Below are 6000 nucleotides of genomic sequence, written 5' to 3' on the forward strand. Positions count from 1 at the left end.
GAACAAAAGAGATGAGTCATCATGAGAGCGTCTCTCTCGCTAAGCCAGCGAGACACACCCCCCGCTCAAAAAGTTAAAAAGCTGGAATTGAGTTTCGTAGAGGATAAATCTACTTATTAAATAAGAAATTTAATAGTAGATTTAGTATTCATAGTGAATTTCTAGCTCACAAATCTTTCATTTATATTTATGAACTTTACTTGTTTAAAATGTAAATATTGATGTAATAAACAAATTATCGGGTCTAGATCTATAAGAATTGTCAGAGAGGCGGGGACAAAATGGCGGCGTTCTGATGGCAGAAAATAACAAAATATTTAAAAAGTGGGATCAAAATCGTCTGAAACAATTATTTTTCAAATGCGCTTTATAATTCTTGCGACGACGATTAATACATAAAATCTATTTGAATATATCCAGAATATTAGGCCTTACATGGCCTCCAGTGGTTTTACATTGATGACGAAATTTTCTTATCAAAATTCAGTAAATTCTGAAAAACCCATAGCCCCCAATGGTAAACCGTATTTTCAAGTTTGTGAGCGATGCGACGGAGATATCGAGATAAAACTTGGCAGAATTATAGCCAGGCATGATATCTACCATAGGAAAAAAAATGAATCATTGATCATTTTCCTGGACCCTGTATTGCTAAAAACAAAAAATGAGTATTTTTTATAATAAAAGTAAAAATGACAAATAACTTTTAAAAAAAGCCATAATTAAGCTTTATATAGGCCATGGTCTAAAGCGGTGATGCCCAAAATACGGCACGCGGGCCAGATCCGGCCCGTGACGTGCTTCCTTCCGGCCCGCCGAAATGTCGGCACAAAATATAGAAAATCCCCCCTTCCCACCCTAAAAAATGTTGAAACTGTATTTAACATTAGTGTGTTCATGAAATAGGACTCAGAATATAGAATCTACTAGGAAAAGTGAACGGATCTTTACCTCTTTGAAGAACATCATACCATGCTAGCCAACATGTTTGTTTTATAAAGTGTGGCTGTATTAAAGACCAATAACAACAAAACATAAACAGAACTTAATGCGATTTTCTGAAGCGTACAAAGAAAATTCAAATATATCCCAATAATTCAGTGTGAGTACTAGTTCCTCGGATCTCAAATAAAGGAGTTTCAAGTTAATTTCTTTACTTTTTTTGTATCTTTTCTATCATGTGGCCCGCGACACTAGAGTTGGAAATTAAAATGGCCCGCAGATCGAATTGAGTTGGGCATCGCTGGTCTAAAGTAATCGATAACACAAGTTTAAAACTTCTCTTATTTCATTCAAAAGTGTACTAAATTTGCAAGTGTGGTTTATGTGAAAAAAAGTCAAAAACGCAATCTCAAGTTTATCGGTCATTTTTTACTTTCACACTTCCGCGTTTTTTCGCCTAGCTATCAACTGGTTGTAGCGATGCTACAATTTTTTTTCAGAAAAATTATTTTAAGAATCTTGTTGTTCGACATTTTGTAGATTTGAAAGAGCCTTCTTAGCTTCTAATTCTATGTTTATATGAATTATGTATGTATGATTCCTGGTTGAAAGAATATAAATTTTTGTGTGTGTGCTTGTCCTTATCATAAATAATAATCATAGCAACCGATGGGCACGATCTGATGAGATTTGAATGTGTTGAATAAATATGCTTGACAATTCTTATATATTAAACTAGTCCAAAACATGTTACAAATGAAAGTTTATTGTTAAAGTATGTGAACACAAAGCTGCATATTATATACTCATTGGATCTACCTCTAGAATAATTAAAAAACATAGATCTAGATCTATTTCAAAATGCGTAACTGCAGAAATAAATCAATGTCAGCCATTTTGACATTTCTAAGTATTTTTTGTTAGTCCTAAGTTTTTGTTTTCTCAACTGCTGTAATAATTTAAGCTATCGGAAAATTGTTTGATATCACATGACCAATCTGACCAATCACTATTATCTTGGTATGTAGCGATGTTACAATATCCGATGACACACCCTTTTTTTCTTTAGTAAAAAAAAAATGTGTTTCGACTATTTTCTGATATTTTTTGGACTCACCTCAATGATGCACAAAATAGGCCTATTAATTCAATACTTCTTTGTAAAAGAGTTATAGTTATGATTGACCAATAAAAATGGTGACTGGAAACGAAATTACGCTATCCCATGTGGAGAAGGTTGTTTTTTTATTAGACCTAAAAAGTCCTAAATTGGCTAAATAAAGGTTCAATTTTCCTGTGTATAGTTTAAAAAGCTCTACATTTCCATGCCTTTTTGTATTCATGAGAATTAGAGTAATTAGACTTCAAGTTAGAGCCAAGAGGACCTAAATCTAGATAAGTAGACTCTTTTAATTATTCTAGGGTCTAGATCTAATTAATTATAGAATTTAGATCTAAAACAAGAGTGACTAGAGTAGAACCCTGGATAATCAAGTAGGTCTAGAATAATCTAGATCTGGTAGTAGCAAATAAAAATAGATATTAGGTCATTAGTATTAGTGATTAGAATCATTAGATTATTTAGATCTAGAATAAATTCTTTAAATTCTAGAATATAATACTCCTAGAATCTAGATCTAGAATAATGTTATTGTTATAGTAAGTAAAACTAGATCTATTTCTGTAATATAGATCTATAATGACTATTAGCATCTGAGCTTTCCAATGATATATAAATTATTGTTATAGGACTATCCATGAAAAAAATACATTTTTTTTGACGCGTTTTCGCTTAACATTGAAGTCAATGGACAACATGAGGTTGAATTTTCTGAAAATTTTAATTTATTTTAAATGCGTACCATTTCGCTAATTTTTATCATACAGTTATAAATAATATATCAAATGAAAGCTTAGGATGTGCTTAATAAGAGAATGCTATTGTTTTATACAATTTCTTTACATAATTTCTTTTTTTCTTACTTTACTTAACATGACATTATTACCTTTAATTTTTGTAATAAAAGTTTATTTTGTTTTGTTGAAATCAAATTTTTGATAGTAAATCAGCAAAGAATTAGTTGTAATTAGTTCTCCTTTTCTCAATGATATAAAATTATTTTAAGAGGTCCAATAATTAGAAGAAAATATATTTTTTTGACGTGTTTTCACTTTTAAAATTATATTTTTAGGAATCTAGATTTTTAAGTTTTAAAGATGTAACTCAGCGTTTCAATTTTTTTAAGTAAAAATTTTTTGTAAATATATATTTATAATACACTCTATTTTTACAAAGCTTGTATCAACTCACTCTGTATGTCTCTCTGGAAAAAAGTTTGAAAATATTTTTTCTCCCATTTCCCTTTGTCAGATCAAGATGAAACTTTGCACAATTATTCATTGAACCTGACACAACATAAATGAATAAAAAAAAATTAACCAATTAGTTAATTAATAATTTTTTATTAATTATTTTGTTTGAGATGTTATATGGATTTAATTCTCTCATTCCGTTTTGATATATTTTTTCTCCCACTTCCTATTTTCGGATCAAGTTGAAATTTTGCATGATTGTTCATAGTTGATGATAATGCACAAATCAATCCAAAAATTAACCAATTAGTTAGTAAATAACTACTACTTAATTAATTAAGTCTTATATGTTAGAAAGGGAGTGAAACCCTTTTCAGAAAAGGCAGAAATTAGCAGTTTTTATCTTAAATACATTTGAGACCAAAAGAGAATCTGCTGCCGAGGACAAGTGCAAAAAAAATCTTAAAAATCTTAATGGCCACCGGCAGACAACGGTTATGCTAACTCTGGGTGTGGCAAAATATGTAGGTCACAGCTGAGGCTGCATAGCCACGGGAAATACTGCATTCTTCAATAATCTTCAGACTCGAAGACAAGCTTTATTATATATGCATAAATGATATATATATGTATATAGTGTGTGTGTGTGCATGTTATATATATATATATATATATATATATATATACATAAAAACTTAACTGAATTTTTTTTTTTAATGGGAATATGAGATTAAATTTACTATCACTCTATTTCTTTCTTTTAAAATATGGCATGCTTTTAGATATAATTAATATCTTCTGTAAGTGGATTTTCTATTAAAGATTTTTAAAAAAGTATAGGGGGCTTCCATTATTTAAATCCTGCCCTGAGTGTATGTATGCATGTTGTTAGTTTAAAAGTGTAATAATTATTGGAAAATTATTGAATGTTAAAAGCTCTTTTCTTTACAGTCAAAATTTTTTTTAAAAAAAGGACACAGTTAAATAAAGCTATATTTTCTCTATTAAAAAGGTCATAATATAACTTGTGTGTTAATTAACTTTAAAAAAAAAACCTAATGGGTGTTGCATAAAGGTACATTCCTTGTTTCATATATGCTAGGACAAATAAGTACAAATGCTCCTTCTTCAATAGGCCAAGAGCTATTTGAGCATAGAATGGGTTGCCTGAATCAGCCAGGAAAACCAATGACTTGGCAGAGTTCAAGTCATTGATTAATGTCATGACAGATTGACCTTGGGACAGGTGTAGGATGTAATCATCTTTTTTTTTTTTTGAAGTTAATGTCCATATTTTATGAGATAAGACTGAGAACAATCATTAACAATTCAAGTTTCAATAAGATTTGACTGATTCAATTTGCTGAAAATTATATTTATTTATATTTAAAATGCTTTATTTAAAAATTTAAAATTTAAAAGGCCAAGGCTAAGTCAGCCTAAGTAGATCTCTCTCTCTCTCTAATATATATATATTAGACGTCTATATATATAATTAATAATATTATAGATCTATATATTTTTATATATACTCTATGATACTCTATCTTTCTCTTAATATATAGAAATATATTATATACATATCTAAAACTATTTATTAATATATTATATAATGACTAGATATAGAATCTAGTAGCAGAAAAGATTTCAATTAGTAGAACTTTGGAAGAGCAATTGGAAGCTTGTGCTTGTACAGGTCACTTTTATTTACGAGTTTCAGTTAGTTAAGCTCTCTAGTCTCTAGGTCTAGTCTAGCTAGATCTAGACTAATAAAGAGTGTAGAAGATAAATCTAGATCTAATTATTGGTCTAAATTAGTAGATATAGATCTACTTTCATATGGAAGGACTAGATCTACTTGAATTTCATTCTAAAGATTAATCCAGTGTAAGAATAAATCACACAACCACAGTTTAAATGTTTCTGTGCATCTTAAGATTTTCAAAATGGCCGCCGTAACTTGGCGGGACTTAGGCTCATTTTCATGACACAGTGGGTTGACAAAAACGCTAATAAAATAATTAGAGTAAAGATTAGCTATCTGAAACTTAGCAGAAACCTGCCTAATATGTTTACCAATCATACAAAAAAAACAATTTAAGTAATGTAAAAAATTTTTCATACAAAAAATTACCTGGGAATGGTAACAGTACTAATCAACTATATGGCATTAGTAAAAAAAAAAAACTAAGTAGGTACCTCATGCTGACTCATGGTTATTGTGACTAGAGTATGGAATACAACAATGAAATTTGGTACACATACAGAACCATAATGTATCTATTAGAAAAACCTTTCTTTTTTAAGTTATATCTTATAGGACAGCTTATATAAGATTTTTAAATGAGGTCGATTTTTAGCTATATTTTGCTAAATACTGAGAGTTTAAAACAAAAAAAAAACTGAACAAATAATGTTACTGAATATCTAAGGAACATAAAACCATTCACACCAAGTGCGCATCTTTTATATTAAAAGCATAATCGATTTCAAACCCAAGCCTATGTAAAAAATTATGAAAAAAACGATCTCAACTTTTCATGCCATTTTTTTTATTCGCATTTTCGGGATTCTCCCATACCTATCAATATGTATCATTTGTTGTTGTTTTTTTCAACATTAGATTTAGTTATTAAGTTAAGGCAATGCAATTCATCATATAGAGTTTGAACTATTAATTTCAAACAAAAGACATAATTAACTCATTGAGTGCAGTGTTTTCTTTTTGTAAACATCTTTCTATTT

The sequence above is a fragment of the Biomphalaria glabrata genome, chromosome 4 (assembly GCF_947242115.1).
Source record: "Biomphalaria glabrata chromosome 4, xgBioGlab47.1, whole genome shotgun sequence".
Taxonomy (NCBI): domain Eukaryota; kingdom Metazoa; phylum Mollusca; class Gastropoda; family Planorbidae; genus Biomphalaria; species Biomphalaria glabrata.